Below are 18,546 nucleotides of genomic sequence, written 5' to 3'. Positions count from 1 at the left end.
TGATGTATACACATGAATGTTTATCAAGCTCCCTACCCATAATTTATCTCTTCTAAAAATGACCCCTCAGAAAACCGTGGATGGTTGTACCAGGGCTAGGTACAAGTTCTCATCCTATCCTCCCTCATTACACATACATTTGTATACTTGGAGATGTCCTGGACAGTGCTTACATTTCCCACCTTCACAACAAACAGGAGAGATAGGTCATTAACATTTCCACTGTACACATGAGACTAAGAGAGTATGGTCTATCCCATAGGTAAGGTAAAGGACCCCTGGACGGTTAAGTCCAGTCAAAGGAAACTATGGGGTGTGGTGCTCATCTTGCTTTCAGGCCAAGGGAGCTGGTGTTTGTCCACAGACAGCTTTCCGGGTCATTTGGTCAGCATGACTAAACCGCTTCTGGAACAACAGAACACCATGACAGAAGCCAGAGTGCATGGAAATGCCATTTACCTTCCCGCCACAGTGGTAGCTGTTTATCTACTTGAACTGGCATGCTTTGAACTGCTAGGTTGGCAGGAGCTGGGACAGAGCAACGGAAGCTCATGCCGTCGCACGGATTCAAATCACCCACCTTCTGATCTGCATGCCCAAGAGGTTCGGTAGTTTAGACCACAGTGTCACCCACATCCTGACTGGACAGAAGGCCTGTTGATTCCTACTTTCTATCCCAAATTATGTTGGGGTGTCGGACCTGTAGGCCTATGCCATAGAAAGAGGTCATGCTGGGCATTTTCCATGAGGGGATTCCTAATGGGGCTTTGAGACTGAAGGCCCAAGCATGCCACAGGTTGGCAAGTTTGCAACAGGCTCTTCTAGAAGATGTTTTCACAATGTCTCTAATATACCACAAAAGACTGGACAAATTTGCAAAAACAGAGAAATGTGCATTTGTTAAATCACACTTAATAAACCATCAGATTCATAAAGTTCACAGCTGCTTTCAGCTATATTCACTATATTCATGATTTTGTTTATAACCCCCCCCCAATAAATTAAGGGGGGAGTAGAAGTGTATCATTGATAACATCTGGTTAAAACATCATTGAATCAGGAAGTTACTGAATAGAAATGCATTATTGAGTGGTCTAATATAGACAATGGATAAGCTTATACCACTAATTAAATGGAGCACATAGATGAAATATACATGGGGACATGGAAAATTCATTAACAGTTCTTGTTATGTAAAACTTCCAGTCTAATCAAGGTCATGTGTGCCTCCTTCCTATCTAATGTCAGATAGTGTTAAACAGGATCATTACAAATTCTATAGAAATTTAAGGCGCTTGCAGCCTCAACAGAGAATGCAAGCTGCCAAGACTGCCAGGTTTCCAAAGTTGCCAAGAAATCCTGTTCTGAAGCTCCTCTTTTGACCTTAGGGAACTGATAGAATAGCAGGAGTAATGCTGGATGAGCAATTCAGAATTCCACTACAGTTAAAGCTCGGATGAGTATCTACTAGTGCAGCTGAGGGAACTTGAGCAAATTAGATTGGGGACAGTGAAAGCAGAGCCACTGAAATTTGGGGCAGCCAGCTGCACAGATGTATGTGTGTGACATGTTAGATAACACCACTATTTTTCCCCTCAGAGTCTTGGTGACATCATGCCACTATATGTTACGGTTTGGGCTGGTGGAGCACTTCAACATTCCACGTGCCGTGCTGCAGGTGGGAAGAAGGGGAAGATTGGGTTCCCCCTCTGGAAAGAAGCAGAAGCCCCAACGAAGGAAGAGTGGATACAAGAACTTATGGAACACGCAGAAATGGTGAAACTTGCTGGAAGAATAAGAAATCAAGATTTTTTAAACAAAGGAATGGAAATGGTTTATTGAATATTTACAGATAAATTGTAAACAGATAAGAACATTGGCAGGATTATTGTAATAACCTGCAGTTTCATAAGAGTATATATTTAAAGAAGATGAATAAATGAGCAAATAAGTTCATTTGGAGATGCAGAAGATATTAAAAATAAATTTAAGGAACCGCAGAAAGAGGGGGAAGGAAGTCAAGCTTTGAGTGTAATGATGGTAAAATCAGTGAAATGTATAAACCTGAAAAGTATAAATATTTTTTTAAAAAAAAAGAGAAGAAGATTGGGTTCCCTCTAGCCAGATCAAATACCTGTGCTTCCCTCACCCCCAGCCTGTGTGCCTGTCTGCCGCTGATAGAGTGAAACAATAAAACAATTAGCAAGGTGGTGATACAATGCAATCGACACAAGGTAATATCACCATGTGGGTAGGTGGAAGGCCTTCTAGCAGAAGACCCAGAAACAGGAAATTCTGGAGGGGCTGAGCCTTAACCATTTGCACTGAGATAGCATGATGGCAGCAGGCCTAATTTAGGCTTGATGGTTGGTCTAGCAACAGGCTGACATAGCATTTGTCCTGCCCCCATGTTCCCTCTGGGTTGCTGTGCACAGCTGGGCAATGTGTTTATGGTAGTGAGGTTGCCACTCTGTAAAGTCCCACCTGTCCATTTGGATCGCCCCCTAAGTCCCAGAGCATCGCTAGCAAAAGGAAGTTTGAGTTATGTGACCAGGGACTAGAACAGTGGAGCTCAAATATATTTTCAAGTATATGGCACTTGACTACAGAGATAAGGGCAAGCATTTTTCCCAACGTTTCCCAACGTTTTCCCCATTTTCCCCAATGTTGGAAGCTTCCAAAGTCATTTGAGTTGGAATTGCCAACAAGCGAAAAATTCTAGGAAGAATGGTGCAATTCCGCAGAGGAATTTGTGGATTCCTGACTTGCTTCAAGTGAAGTTCGACACAATTTTTTAGGTCCCTGATTACCAGAGAAGTTAAGAGAATTTCAGGAAAACAAGCACATTTCATACATATCATCCTAAAGTAGCTCCCCCCCTTCTTGAACAAGGATGGTAGAATACCTTTTGGGTAAAGTTGGTTAAAACTCAAAATATATCTCTTCTCTATGAATCCTGATTTATTTTTCAGATCTCTTCCATTGTTCTCTGTGGTGAGGGAGCCAGTGAGGGGTGCTTAGCCTGGAGTGGGTCTCCGTCTACCACAGCACACATCAAATTGCCAAAGGAAGAAATGACAAATTACTGGACTGTTACACCAACAGGACGCCTGAAAATAGAGCATTATATTTGGCAGTAACTCATCTGATTTATGTAGATGCTTCGACTACATAGTGTGAAACATGGAGTTCACCACCATATTCCTACTGTGGAGAAGTTGCCTATGACCATATTGGGCTTCCTGCTGCTTATTCACTCCAGGAACTTGCATGTTGCTTACTTTGTTCTTGGGTAGGAGCAGATCTGTCACGAAGTCTCTACCTCCTTCCTGGAATGCCTGCAGCTAGTCAAACCTGAAGAGCTTTGTGTGTTCTCTTATAACTCCAAAAACACCCAAAAGACAACTGAAAGATGGCCTGGAAGCTGATAATAGTGGATTACCAAGGAATGAGGACTTTCAATGACTACCAGGAAGTAACTGATACTGGGAAAGACTGTAAGATGGTTCTTTTCCAGATAGCCATTTGAATGCAATGTTTCATTCCAATGACTTCTTATGTTTCGCTAATATTTCAGTGTGATTTTACTGATGTATTTTTACATTTGATTTGTAAAAAGCAGGATATTAATTACAGTAATAAATAAAGGGTTTGGGTTTTTTGAACATCATTAAATAAATTTACATGCAGCCAATACTTTTCTTCTAGAAGAAATGGTGCCCGTGCGGTGTATCCTTGAGTACTCCTAGGGAAAAACGCTGCATGCATGCAGTGATATATCTCATTCAGGTAATCCCAGTACCAGGGTGGCATATGTTTTTCATCCTGAGGGCCATGTTCCCTTTGAGGCAACCTTCCAGAGGCCACATGGGAGAAGCAACCCTTCAAGTATCCCAATTTTTCTGGAAAATCCTGGAATTACAGAAGCCATCCCAGCTTGATTTAATCCCAGAATGCCCTGTTTTCCCCCTCCAGTGCCGCCGCCACTGAGCTTGGGCTGGTGCTTGCAGCCAGTGCTGACACTTGCATTGTTGCTGTGCTCTTGCAAGAGTCAGCTGGCTCCTGCGAGAGTACAGCACCAAGATATGCACATCCCCATTTTTATCAGAGCGATGTTGGAGGGTATGGGGTGGTGCCAGAAGCAAAAGTGAGCAAAGCAAGAAATGAGGTTTTTTTATCTTTTTACAGTTGGCTAATTTCCACTGTGGGAGGCAGTGGAAGACAGAAGTGCCTGGCATGCTCTGGTCCATGGGGTCATGAAGAGTCGGACACGACTAAACGACTAAACAACAATTTCTATTGTGCAACACACCCACACCCTTGACCAAGGACACATTGCAGCTATGCAAAAATGCTCAAGGACTCTGAAGAACAAGGCCACTCAGGGATGTGGCCTGAATAAAGAGGTGTGTCTGGGAAGGGGTGTGGCCTTTGGAGAGTTCTAAGTCCAGATAGGGAGACCTGTATGGCGTCATTTGACTCTCAGGTTTCCAAACCCTGGCCTCTGCCAAAACAATAAATTTTGATCAAGACCAGGAGGATACGTCCTCATTATTTTACCTATCAGATTTTTTGACAGCCCAGTAGTAATTAGAGCAGTAATTTCCATACTGCGCAAAATGCACACCCTCCGTGTTTCATCCTCCTCTTCTTTCTTTGGAGCATTTAACAATTGGGTGTTTGGGGCACTTACGATTTTCAATTTTGTATTCCTCACTAAACCCTGAACTAAGAATCTCTGCCCATCACTTAACAAATGGACTTCTAGTGTGGACTGTTATTAGCATTTTAATAGAGCTCTTTAGGGAGAAGCAACTTGGCCTCTTCTGGCAATGCAGGAAAAAAATAATTGAAAAATATGCAGGGGGAAATATTCTTTTGCTGTTGCGTAAAGAGAAATTGTGGGTTGACTTACAGTGCTGAAAGTGCCTGTTAGAAAGGAACTGAAGTAGAGAGAACCATATATATGTAAATGCTGATGACATCCCAGCCTCAGGAAAATGTACTTTTATCAAGAGGGTGCATTTTAATGAAGAGTTAATATGCAATTGAAGGGAGGAAGAAAGGAATTATTGGCCTGCTTCTTATCTCACTGATATAATAGTACAACAGGAGCAATTCAATGAATGAAGGAAATTAAATTACGGCAGACAGGAATTGGAAGGCGTGTTAGCTTCAAACCTATTGGGAACATATAGACTAGAAGTAGGACTTTGTTTTTCAAAGACATCTTCATAGATGATCCAATAGGAACTATCACATTCTAAGGATGCTTGGGGAATTTGAGCTTTATAAATTCCAATAGAAACTGGTCTGATCCACACCTCCTGGACTAATGTGCGTATTGTAAGGCAGCCACCCCTTCCCAAATGTTCTAGTAAAGCTTCCAGTTTTGAAAACAAAGGCATATTATGAGAGTGAAAAAAACATTTGGAAATGTGTATTTTAAGATAAATATGTTTTTAAATTATGAATTTTCATGCTGCTTTTTTAAAAAAGAAAGTATCTCTGATTTATGAAAAAAATGAGACAGAATAGATTTATTAATGAACACATGGCGAAATGGTTAGTAAATACATTTTTATTCCAGCAAGCTGCAGGGTTGCTAAGGTTGTTTTAGCCTGTAAGCGCTGCCATTGTTCCTTTTAAATGGGATTTTAATGCGAATTTCTATTGCTAACATCTTTGTAATTTAATATATTTGTTGTACTGGGATTTTAAATTGTTCTAAGCTGCCCTGAGTGGTGCATGGGCACTAGAAGGGTGGAATGGGGGGGGTAGATTAAAGTAAAGTCACATGGATTGAAGATAGAGTAATATGTCCATCACTTAGTCTATCACATCCACATTTGGAATTGTAAAGTAATCATGATGTTACCTTTCCTCAGTCAATTATGTCATGTGTGCCAAAACCCTAAAGCAACTTCTGGTACACTGCACAACGGAGGACTCTGATGTGGATAGTGATCAAGCTACTTCCTGGGTGAGGGACCAGAAAACAAAGCCTCAGCACCATCTTCTGACTCAGGAGATGCGTCCCTTGGAATACCTTGGTCTTTGCAGCCTAACAGAAGTCCAAGACAACAGAATAAGGTTGTGGTCATTTATTCAGCCAGCTAGCCAGCTCCACCAGTGAGTTGGAGTCTACCACACTTCAGGTCTTCCTAGTCGACATAAGGCTTTCAGTTGGTTCTAGCTCTCTGCAAAAACACCTGTAGATGCCTCGGGAGGAGAATGCTGCAGTCAACTGGGCATCTTGGAGCTGTCCATGGTCCTGTTTCTGCCCACTGTCTTCTCAGTCCTCACTTGGGCCATATGCTGTCTGCTTGCCCTGCAAGACTGAAGCACCCATTGAAGGGGGCAAGCAAGAGCTATTCCATTCTGTTTTAGTTAGTTCAATTCCATTCTAGGCACGATGTGCTTATGAACTGGAAACTATTCATAGGAGAGCTTCCAAGATGATAAGAAGATCCAGAATAATCAAATATTTACAGGGAGGAAAAGTTTACCCTATTCACTGAAGACAAGATGAGAATAAATTGGTTTAAAGAAAAGGAGACCTAGAATTAGGCTAAACAGTAAGAATAATTGCTGAGGAGTTCATCTCTGGGACAGATGTTATAGCTTTTACAAGAGTTGTGAGATCTCTTTGCTGGGAGGTTATGAAGAAAAGTTTAGACCAGACTTCCCCAACCTGATGTTTTGAACTACAGTTGTTTTGAACTACAATTCCCATAAGCCCAAGGCAGCATGTGGCAGAGACTGGTGGGAGTTGTAGTCCACAACAGTTGGAGGGCACCAACAAAGGATCAGTTAGACAATCATTGATTGAGAAGGTTATATGTATAGGATTTTTGCTTTGAGGCAGGGGACTGGATAAAATGAGTGCTTTGCCTGATCCCTGTGTGATCCAATTTCAGTATTTAAGTAGATCCTTTGTTTCCATGTTCCATAAGTATTTATTCAGACCGTAATCCTATGACCATGCTGGTAATGAGTTGTGATCTTATTGGAGTGTATGCAATCAAAGCAGAATCTAGACTGATGCTGAATACAACAGAAGTTACTTTTAAGTAAAATGTTTTGGATCACAGTGCACTGCACTTAACCCTGAGTTTAAGATGGACCCAGACTTCTCAACTGCAGATTAACTTCTAGGTTCCATGACTTTAAGACAGACTGTGAAACTTTGCTCACCATGTATGTATTTTAATGCCATGGGGTTAGACAAATGAAAAGCTATTATAAAATAAATGTGAATAATTCATGGATGTGAGGATGTTGGTGTGAAAGAGAGACTCACCCCGTTACATAAATTATTGATCACAGATTATTATCTAGGCTGTGCTCAGAGTGTATGAATGGAGACAGCACACAGGAGAATAAAATAATAGTATGATTTGCATAGGACTCTGATCAAGCATCTTTTAGTGGCTGTGATACCATCACCATTGAGCATCAGTATGTAGTTCTGTAAGAAAGCACTACTTGTTTCTGAAGCATAAGAGATCTGAGGCTGGCCGGGGGGGGGGGGATTTCAGCAAAGGATAGCAACAGCAGGCAGAGAAGAGTCCAGCGCCCCCAGAACTACCGTATTTTTCGCTCTATAACACGCACCAGACCATAACTCGCACATAGTTTTAAGTGGAGGAAAACAAGAAAAAAAATATTCTAAACGAAATAGTGGATATATGATTTTTGTGGTTCATGCTGTGGCCACAGACATGTGATCTGACAGTGAGTTTGGAGTAGCCCAATGCAAAAATCCTGAGGATCCATGTGGATCCATGCTTTGTAACCACGGAGGAGGGAAGGAAGGGGAACCATGGATCCTCTGCTCATGACTGCAGCAGATCCCCCCTGCCACCCGCAGGGATTCGCTCCATAACACACACAGACATTTCCCCTTACTTTCTAGGAGGAAAAAAGTGAGTGTTATGGTGCAAAAAATACGGTATATAAGGCTGAAAGTTCTTTTAAAAAACAAGCAAACCCTAAGAAATCATGTTGAATGACTCATTACCTCATTGCTCTGTTTGCAGGCTTGGTAGCACCAAGACTAGTGTTTATTCTTTTCAAGCACACTCTATTTTTTATCATTGTTATGGATTGCTGTTATTGCATAATCAATCATGACTGGGGCTCAGTTGAAAGGATGAGTGATTTTTGATAACAAGTTCATCAGCACAGAGAGGTGCCATCTTGCAGCAATCTTTCATACATTGCTGTGAAAGGAATGTGAATATTTGCTTATTCAAGAAATATTGTCCTGCAGAGACTTCATTTGTCACCTAGGATCACAGATTCAACCAGTCCAGGAAGTTTTGCTTTCACTCTGAATCAGTTCGGTTAGTTCTCAGTGAAGTCAGCACATGGCTATATCTTAGTGACTATGTAGCATTGTGACATCACTACCTGCTCCCTGATTGGCTGGGAACATGCAGTGAAGGGAAAAGACAGGGGAGGATCAGTCTCAGCTGATGACAGAACCTGCAAACAGGCCAAAGAAGAACAACTGTTCTATGAAGCCAGATTTGTTGGAGGCAACATTTTACCCTTCCAGAAAGCACTTTTTCTGTGCTCAAAATCTGAACAGTAGAATATTTGGCCGAGCCCTAATTATAACTGTTGCTTACAGTTCTCGTTATGGCTTTTGTTTCATGTTGAGCCAAAAAAAAAGTAGCATGATTGATGACAAAGCAGGATTTTTCCAGGAAAAACAAAGCAAAACATGAAAAGCAAAATAAATGAGAAAGGACTGGACAAAAAAGAAAGGAGGAAAAAGGTAATAACTGACATAAAAAATGTGCTTCTGTTCTCATTGGACCCAGTTGTAAAAAACCAAGCAACCTAAAATCAATAAGAAAAGTATGAGTCCTTGAAGGACCTTTAATATAGGCTGCATTTCCAATTATCTTTAAGGTTCAGCAGTAGTTTACTCCCACACTAATACTGCAGAAAAGTGCTTTGCTTTGGTATTAGTGAGGACAAATTACTGCTGTGCGAGAGGGAGGCTGAAGGGTTTGTTTCTTCCCCACTGACCCATTGTCAGGAGTGCATGCAGGAGCCAGGCCCTGTGACTGGTAGGGCCTCGCAGGACTGGGGCCTTCCTGAGTTTGGCCTGGAAAGGCAAGACACAGCCGCACAGGTGAGGCTTGACAGAAGACTCTGAGCACCTGATGGCAAGGGTCAGGAGGGGTATATAAGACCAGCATTTCCCTCTGGCTCTTTGCCACAGCAACATGCTACCCACCTAGCTGTGCTTCAGCTTCCTGACTGCTGGTATCCTTATTCCTGGACCCTTGGCTTCCTGACTCCTGGTTTCCTGACTCTTGGACCCTTGGCTTCCTGACTTGTGGACTCTTGACTTCCTGGCCCCTAGACTGCTGATTCCTGCTTCCCGACCTCTACCCCGGTCCTGACGTACCAAGCCAGGACTCCGACTGCCCATAACCTGGACCGTGACACCCTTTTCCCTATGAGAGTCTTTCCTGCCTATTGGAGAAAAGGCACTCAGGGTGTCCTTAGGTTGCAAGTCAGCCTGCATAGGATAGAATGCATGACATTGCTATGCATCTCATTGCTCTATTCCCCAAATGCTAGAATCATGGGTAGCTTGAAGTTGTAGAAACATATTTGAAATGCTTCACAGATGTATAATTACATTGTAAGTACAGGGCTCATCTCAGGAGTTCTCCATGTGCGTAACCAAGGGGAGGAGAGGGCAGTGAGACCACACCTACTAGCCCTGATGTCGGCACATCTGTCATGCACCAAATACAACATTGGACAGTGTGTGTGTGTTATGTACATGCAGCTGCACACAGATAAGATCTGCACTCCAAGGGGAGCCATGTGCCATCACGATAGCCGCTAGCATGGAGAACCTCCATGCATACAACTGTATGAGCACCAACCATCTTGCCAATGTTCTGTTCAATGCACGTCTATCACAGACCCTCCAAATGTCCCTGTTTTACAGGGACACCCCTGATTTAGAGAAGCCGTCCTGATTTCAGATTTGATCCCAGAATGTCCTGCTTATCCTTAAAAAGGTAAAGGGACCCCTGACCATTAGGTCTAGTTGTGACCGACTGGGGTTGCGGCACTCATCTCGCTTTATTGGCCGAGGGAGCCAGCGTACAACTTCCGGGTCATGTGGCCAGCATGACTAAGCCACTTCTGGCAAATTAGGACGTCCCTATTTTCATTGGAGAAATGTTGAAGGGTATGGAGTTATCCAACCCCTGTGCCAAGGAGATAAATAATTATACAACCTTCAGAAGACATCCAAAGGCAGCCCTGTGCAGTGGTACCTCAGGTTACAGATGCTTCAGGTTACAGACTCTTCAGGTTACAGACTCCGCTAACCCAGAAATAGTAACTCAGGTTAAGAACTTTACTTCAGGATGAGAACAGAAATCACGCAGTAGCAGCAGGAGGCCCTATTAGCTAAAGTGGTACCTCAGGTTAAGAGCGGACCTCCGGAACGAATGAAGTTCTTAACCAGAGGTACCACTTGTTCTGAATGCTACCGTGTTGGGACTTGCTGGTACTACTTTGCTAAAATCAGCACAGATCCATTTTTGATGCCTGGTTGCAATTACAATTCTTCCCTCGCTTTCCTCCCTTTCCACAACCTTGAGTGTAGCTCCCGATCTGAAAAGCTTTAAATTAAAAAAAACAAACACGGACCTACGAACTAACTGGAATAATTAGTGATGTAATTAAAGAGCTGAATTACAGTCTGTTGTTCTTGGAGTAAGATGAGCAGATGGCATATGTGCTAAAAAGCAAATTTTAGCAAAATGAGATGCCTAATTTGTTCTCTGCTTAATGGCACTGCTTATTGAAAATATAAAATCCATGGATTAGGTATCAACAGGATTTGAGTGATTTTGCTGTACACCTGTATTTCACCTTGTGATTAGTCCTCTTTGAAAATGCTGCCTGAGTTGGAGGTATACGATGACCAAACCACTCTTTAAAACCTTATAAATAAGTAAGGGCTTTTGGAGACACCTGGGGATGTAATGTAATGCAATAATAATGTGCTATAATCATTGCTTCATAGCAAAGAAAAGCTTATAGGCATGTAAACAACCATAATTTTGCTTCTGTCTTAAACATATCAGAGTTTCTAGAACGTAGTGAAAAACAGTGAACAAAAATGTATACCATAATTTTTATTTTAAAATCTTCATCTTTCAAGGAGCTGCAAGGCTCTCTGTTTATTTTGATTTGGTTTGGGTTTGGGGTTTTTTGCTGATATAGACTGAACAAGGCCACCTCTCTGGAAATTCTAGGAAGCAGACCATACATGACCTAATGAAATTGTATACTTTTTATTATTATTTTGGTAATTGCAAGAGTTCATTTTAAGTGACAATCCTATACCTACTTACCTGGGAGTAAGCTCCATGGAACCTCATGAGGCTTACTTCTGAGTAGACTTGCACAGCCTTGTGCTGTTAGTAGTATCTGAAGTATGGAGCTTTGTAATAGTAAATCCAGACATCTAGCTAACAAAAGCAGGGACTGTTGCATTGTAAATATTTTCTTGCCTTGCTAAAATCTACTTTTATAAGAAGATGCTTGTATAAAGAAATATACTAGAAGTTCCAATTATCTGATTGTGTCAGCTACGGTACTTTGTGGAGCACAGGGGGGAAAGCCGAAACCATAAGTTTCAAATATCTAAGTAAGAGTAAAATACAATACCACATGGTGAATGATGATGTACACTGAGAAAGATGGGCATTCCTCTAGGAATTGCATTGTGTGGAGGACCTTCTAGAAAAACAAGGACCCATTTAAATCCGAAATTGACAATAAGGTATGTCTTAAATCTCAAGAATGATTTTTATTTGGTTTTACAAATTCATTCACACTCAAAATCACTAATAATAAAAATTACACAAGATTCTTCCAAATCTCTAGACTTCCCTCTTCCCCTCGGGTTCTTTAGTTAAACTTTTCAACTGCAAGTCCTCCGAGTTTTTCATTCCTCCGTTGTATCCAAAGTCTGTGTAACATTACAAGAGTTATTTAAGACCTGCCAAGAGTTCAAGTGTTTACAGTGGTCTGTCAAATATAAATTTCTCCCATTCTTTCTTGAAGCTCTGATCCTCCTGGTTTCTGATTTTCCCAGTCATTCTTGCCATCTCTGCACAGTCCATTAGTTTAGTCTGCCAGTCCACTCTGGTAGGGACCTTGTCGTCTTTCCAACTCTGGGCAAGCAGCATCCTTGCAGCTGTTGTAGCATACATAAACAGTCAGGTAGGTCTTAAATCTCATTCTGGTTCCCACTACTTCTTAACTGTTCATCCTTACTCTGGTTTCTCTTCAGATCATATAAACCTATTTGCATCATCACCTTCCCATTTGCTCCTGAAATAGACCCTACATTAACTTTCTCCAAACCCAATATTTCCTTTGTGACCAGCAAGGACCTTCCAGTGTACTATTATCCTTTGTTTCTGTTCTCCTCACTCATTTCTTTTTTTATATATATTTTTATTAAAGATTTCTTGTTTTACAAAAGTACGTGCAATGTCTCTTTCTTCAAGTTACATTTTCTACAGATCAGTTTCATTTGTCAAGACATTAGTGTTACGTTAGGAAGAAAAGGGGGAATCAGGGAGAAAGAGGAGAGTGGCAAGTGGTGAGTGGAGGCAATACTTGTATTCTACTTAGTGTATGTGTGGGGTTTTGTGTCGCCATCACTTGTGTGGGTTCTCTTTACTATTCACTTGTTGTATTTCTTTGGTGGTGAGAGAGGTTGGGGTTGGTCTAGGGTGTGGTGGTTGTCTTTGATTGGCTGTGGTGAGCTTTGTTTTCGGGTGGGTGGGTCTGCGTGTTTTTTTGGATCAGGTTAGCAGATTGATTCGAATGCTGTTGGAGGGTTCAATCATAGAATCATAGAGTTGGAATAGACCACAAGGGCCATCGAGTCCAACCCCCTGCCAAGCAGGAAACACCATCAGAGCACTCCTGACATATGGTTGACATATGGGTTCTTGTTGTTGTCTTGCTGGGCTGTGTATGTCATAAAGGGTAACCATATTGAGGTGAAGGTTTCTTCTTCTATTTGTCCCCATGTCAGTTTCAGTTTGTTGGTTAGTTTTTCTAATAAGGCTGTTTCCCATACTACAGTGGTGCCTCTGGTTACAGACGCTTCAGGTTACAGACGCCGCTAACCCAGAAATAGTACCTTGGGTTAAGAACTTTGCTTCAGGATGAGAACAGAAATTGTGCAGTGGCGGCGCGGCGGCAGCAGGAGGCCCCACTAGCTAAAGTGGTACCTCAGGTTAAGAACAGTTTCAGGTTAAGAACGGACCTCCAGAATGAATTAAGTTCTTAACCCAAGGTGCCACTGTATTTAATACCATTGATCTATGCTTACTCCTGACAGGCCCCTCCAGTATAAGGTTACCAGACATCCCCATTTCCTGGGGACAGTCCCCGGATTTACAAAACAGTCCCCTGACAAAATCTATCTGTTTAGTAGGAAGTTGAAAAGTGTCCCCGGATGCATTGAAAAAAATCTGGTAACCTTACTCCAGTAGACGTAATCAAAAAACAATGGGAGGATGACATGGGCTATGAGATTAATCCTCACTCATTTCTGATGCCAGCATCAGGCCCAGTGCTTGCCCCCTTCTTTTCTCTATAAACCTGACTGATAAATTCAGAACCATGTTCCCAGTCATTATTCAAAAGTAATCACCCTGAAAAATGTGGTGTTTGACTGAGTTGATAGCAAACATCTTACTTTTAGAGAAGGGAATAAGTGATTCAGAAAAGAAAATACACGAACATATCACCAGGACCATCTCGTCCCATTTCGTGTTGTTGAATACTTTGTTAATAAAAGTTAATCATGGTTTTAAATCTGATACATATTCTGATCAAGTTGCAAGTCTCATTTTAACGGCTTGGCAGGATCTAAGAGTTTTATTTCCTGGTGCCTCTAAGTGCTATATAATTATATACAAAGCATTCATGTCCATTGCTGGCTTCTAATGACAAGAGAAAAACATCTAAATAATAAGAAAGGAAGCCTGCACACTGTGCGTTGTCAAATTAAAAGCATGGTTAGCTGCTGCCTAATAGCAAACCTTTATCCTTTAAGGTGGTGTGTGCTTTTAATTCCATTGGTACAACGGGGACACAGTAGCAGACTTCTTGTGTTCAAAACTGAAAGTTTTGAAAACTGTGGGACTTAACAGCACAATGTGAACCAGGTCTACTCAAAAGTCCTATTGAATTCAATGGTGCTAGTGGCAGGCTTTGGAGTCTCAAATTTCAGTAGTGCCCTGCGCGATGCCGAAATTCAGCACTCCCCTCTTCATTCTAAATCATAGTTGCAGTGTCCCTAGTGGCACCGCAGAATTTTGCACCCAGTGCGACCAAACCTGTAGCACTCACCTAAATCTACCTCTGATGGAGCTTACTTCCTTTTTCAAAAACATTTTTATTAGTTTTTAGCATATTAATTATCATTCATACAACAAAACATCTCATCTTATACAACATTTTTGGACTTCCGTCAACACCTCTGATGATTTTCCGTTCTTATCACTTATTATGCACTTCTTAATTTCATATTACCTTTAATTATCTTTAACTAATAATTCTCCTCATTGTCTTTTTTGCAATATTTCAAATAATTCACCTTACAAAACTTATTGCAAACCTACTAGCGCAATCTGTTCATCACAATTACTTTTCAAATAGTCCGTAAATTTACTCCAGTCTTCTAAGAATCTCTGGTCCCACAGGTTTCAAATTCTTCCTGTCAGTTTATCTAATTCTGCATAGTCCATCATTTTCATCCTCCATTCCTCTTTCGTTGGTAATTCTTCTTGCTTCCAATTTTGTGCCAGTAATATTCTTGCTGCTGTCACTGCATACAGAAATAACTTCTAATCCTTTCTGTTTATATCATCACCTGCAATGCCAAGTAAAAATGCTTCTGGTTTCTTAACAAATGTATATTTCAACATTTTTTTCATCTCATTATATATCATTTCCCAGAAGTTTTTCACTTTTTTACATTCCCACCACATGTGATAAAGTGTTCCTTCTTTTTCTTTACATTTCCAACATTTATTACTAACTATACATTTTAGCTAATTTCACAGGGGTAATATACAATCTATACATCATTTTCATCACATTTTCTTTTAAGGCATTGCATGCAGTAAATTTTAATCCTTCTTTCCACAGTTTTTCCCAATCATCTAACTGTATATTATACCCAAAATCTTTGGCCCAATGTATCATAACTGACTTTACCTCCTCATCCTTCAAATGCCATTCAAGCAGCAATTTATACATTATAGACAAGATTTTATATTTATTACTCTGATGGAGCTTACTTCCAAGCCACTGGGCTAAAAGTGTTTACAGTAGATTATGCTATATAAAAGTAATCAGCATTGATGCTTGTTTGGAAACTTCAGCTAGTGCACAATTTAGTGGCCAAGTTGTTCATTGGGGCAAAATGGTTTGAGCATATTACGGCATTCCGGGTCCGACTGCACTGGCTACCAATCAGTTTCTGGGCCCAAATTGAAGTGCTGGTTTTCACCTATAAAGCCTTAAATGGTTTAGGACTGCAATATCTCAAGGACTGCGTCTTTCCATATGAACCTACCCAGACTTTGAGATCATTTTCTGAGGCCCTTCTTCATGTACCTTCTCCACGAGGTCCAGAGGGTGATAACATGAGAACAGGCCTTTTTTTTGCAGTGGCTCCCCATTCGTGGAATGTTCTCCCCAGGAAGTTTCAGCTGATGCCTTCATTATACGCTTTTAGGGGCCAGGTAAAAACTTTCCTCTTTAACCAGACTTTTGGCTGATTTGACATCTAATGAGCTTTTAAAATGTGTTGGGGGTGGTGTGGTTATTGAATGGTTTTTCCTGTTTTATTATGTATTTTATGTTTTTGTTATGTATTTTATGTCTTTATGTTGTAACCGACCTCAGACCTGCAGGTATAGGGTGATATACAGATTTATAAAATAATAAAATAATAGTAATAATTATATATAAACTTTTACTTTTCATTGTCCTGTTTTCAAGGTTACTTCTATACTGTCACACTTCTGTGTAGATCCGTCACCCATTTAGAAAGAGCTGGGTAGATGTCCTTCATGCAATAAGAGTGCACCTTCATAATATCTTATAAATAAAGTGAGTGCATTGCAGTAAATAGCAATGGCACTGCAGCACACTTGCACAACAAATCCATGTTTCATTTTATTTCTGGGAATAAAAGTAATGGAAAACTATAGTACCAAGTGCAGGACAACCGCTTAACAGTAGTAGCTAATAAACTGTAAAAAAGCAGTAAAAAATAAATCAAAACTATTACTTAATATGTGCTTCATCTAGATTTGAACCAAATGAGCTGAGGGGAAAGGAAGCTTTAAGATTACTTAGAGAATTTCAAATACTGTTGCCTACCTGAAATCTGACTTTCTTTGGATTGGATTCATCAAATATTTTGAACTGGTCTGTAGGTTAAGCTTATTGTATGCTTCCTGCCAACCTAGCAGTTTTAAAGCACACCAAAAATGCTAGTAGATAAATAGGTACCGCTCCAGTGGGAAGGTAAACGGTGTTTCCGTGCACTGCTCTGGTTTCACCAGAAGCGGCTCAGTCATGTTGGCCACATGACCCGGAAGCTGTCTGTGGACAAACGCCAGCTCCCTTGGAGAGTAAAGCTAGATGAGCGCCGCAACCCCAGAATCATTCACGACTGGACTTAATTGTCAGGGGTCCCTTTCCCTTTCCCCTTCCCTAGCTGCCCAGGGTAGCATAAGCAAAGGAAAAGGGGTAGGGGGAATCTAACTCACGGCAGTAGAAATCCTTTCAGAAACCTGCACTTCAGACAGGGTGAATTACACAGCTAATATTAATATGGTTTTCCTCATTACAGTTATGAGGATGTGAGATTAGAGGGTGCACTTACTCTAACTAGCAATCAGGGGTGAGCAGTGAGGGGTTCAGGTTTGCTGATGACAGCCAAATATTCAGGGTGATAAAATTGAAAAAGCTGTTTTGAGAAGCTCCAAAAGAATCTCTCCAAATGGTGTGACGATGCTTTAAAACAGCAACTACAGTTCAATGTAAGTAAATTCAAAATAATACACATGGAGAATCTTAACATTACATCTGCACTGATGGGGCTGGAACTGGGCAGGAAAGAGAGCTTGGGATAGTGGTGGATCGCTCAAAGAAAACATTGAACCAATGTGCAGCAGCTATGAAAATGGCAAATTTGGCGCTAGGGATAATTAGGAAGGGGACTGAAAATAAATCTGGGATTTGCTACTGTATCTCCGCTTTGACTCAGCGAACCCCCTCACGCTGGTATTCCCATCAGGCAGATGTGGCAGATTTTCACCAGAATCACACTCTGCTATATCTACCACAATGCTCTGCCCTGGTGGCAGTTCTTTCCTTGTCTCATCTCTGCCTGTGATGACTGCAGAGCATGGGATAGCTCAGCTGGAAGAGCATGAGGACCTTTCATCTCAGTCGTGGGTTTGAGGCCCATGTTATGCTGGGAGTTGAACTAGATGATTCTCATGGCCTCTTTCAACTCTACAATTCCATAGTTCTATGATTATTCACTTATGAGTTAGAACAATTTACAATAGAATAAAGGTAAAAGGTAAATAATGGGAGCAGCTGATGCTGTTGTCTAAACCACTGAGCCCCTTGGGCTTGCCGATTGGAAGGTCGGTGGTTTGAATCCCAGTGAAGGGGTGAGTGCCCGTTGCTCTGTCCCAGCTCCTGCCAACCAAGCAGTTCAAAAGCATGCCAGTGCAAATAAATGGATACCTCTGCAGCGGGAAGGGAAATGGTGTTTCCGTGTGCTCTGATTTCTGTCATGGTGTCCCATTGTGCCAGAAGCTAGTTAGCTCCATCATGAGACATCCACCAGCTTCTAATCACAAATACCAGCAGCCTTCAAGCAAGCAAACTCGCCTTATTATTGCTCCATGGCATCGCACCGCCAGAGGATTGCCTCCTTCCATTCGCCACTTTGCCTCCTCCAAGTGGAAGAAACCTGGGCAGTGCTGAATGTCACATCCATTGCCAGGTGTGCCCTGTTGGAAATAGAAAAAGGCTTTCCACTTGGCCTGCCTTTGTATCCACTCAGTTGCCAAGTGCATAACTGTCAAGTGTCCCTTATTTGAAGGGACAGTCCCTTATTCCAGCGCCAAGTCCCGCTGCTGTCCCTTATTGACGGATGTCCCTTAAATGTCCCTTAAATGATGTCCCTTAAATTTCAAAGGAAGCAGCTCCTCTCCCTCCCTCCCTCCCTGCCGGCCAGGGAGGAGGGAGGCTCCAACTGTGTTGCTTGGCTGTGTTGCTCACCCAATAAGAAGTCTAAGAACGACTGGGGGGTGGAGCTTGCATGCCTTGTGTGTGGCTAGTTAATGCAAGCTGAGGAGGCTTTTGAATGCTGGACGCCATTTTGTTGCATGTGCTGCTGCAAACTTTGCAGTGCAAAGCCAGGCCGGGGAG

At 41.6% G+C, this 18,546-nt stretch overlaps 1 long non-coding RNA gene across 1 annotated transcript; it reads right to left on the bottom strand.

Moving 5' to 3' along the window:
- Window positions 1-11,843: 11,843 nt before the first annotated feature.
- LOC310688357 lies at window positions 11,844-18,120 on the bottom strand. Its single transcript, XR_014516889.1, has 2 exons — window positions 18,004-18,120; window positions 11,844-12,253 (listed from the first exon to the last, which is right to left on the bottom strand). It is a non-coding gene; the product is annotated as an uncharacterized lncRNA (long non-coding RNA).
- Between the last annotated feature and the right edge of the window lie 426 nt (window positions 18,121-18,546).

The sequence above is a fragment of the Podarcis liolepis genome (genome assembly GCF_965112155.1).
Source record: "Podarcis liolepis genome assembly, chromosome: 11".
Taxonomy (NCBI): Eukaryota; Metazoa; Chordata; class Lepidosauria; order Squamata; family Lacertidae; genus Podarcis; species Podarcis liolepis.
The sequence above is the reverse complement of the archived record's forward strand: the minus strand, read 5'-3'. Positions and strand labels throughout refer to the sequence as shown.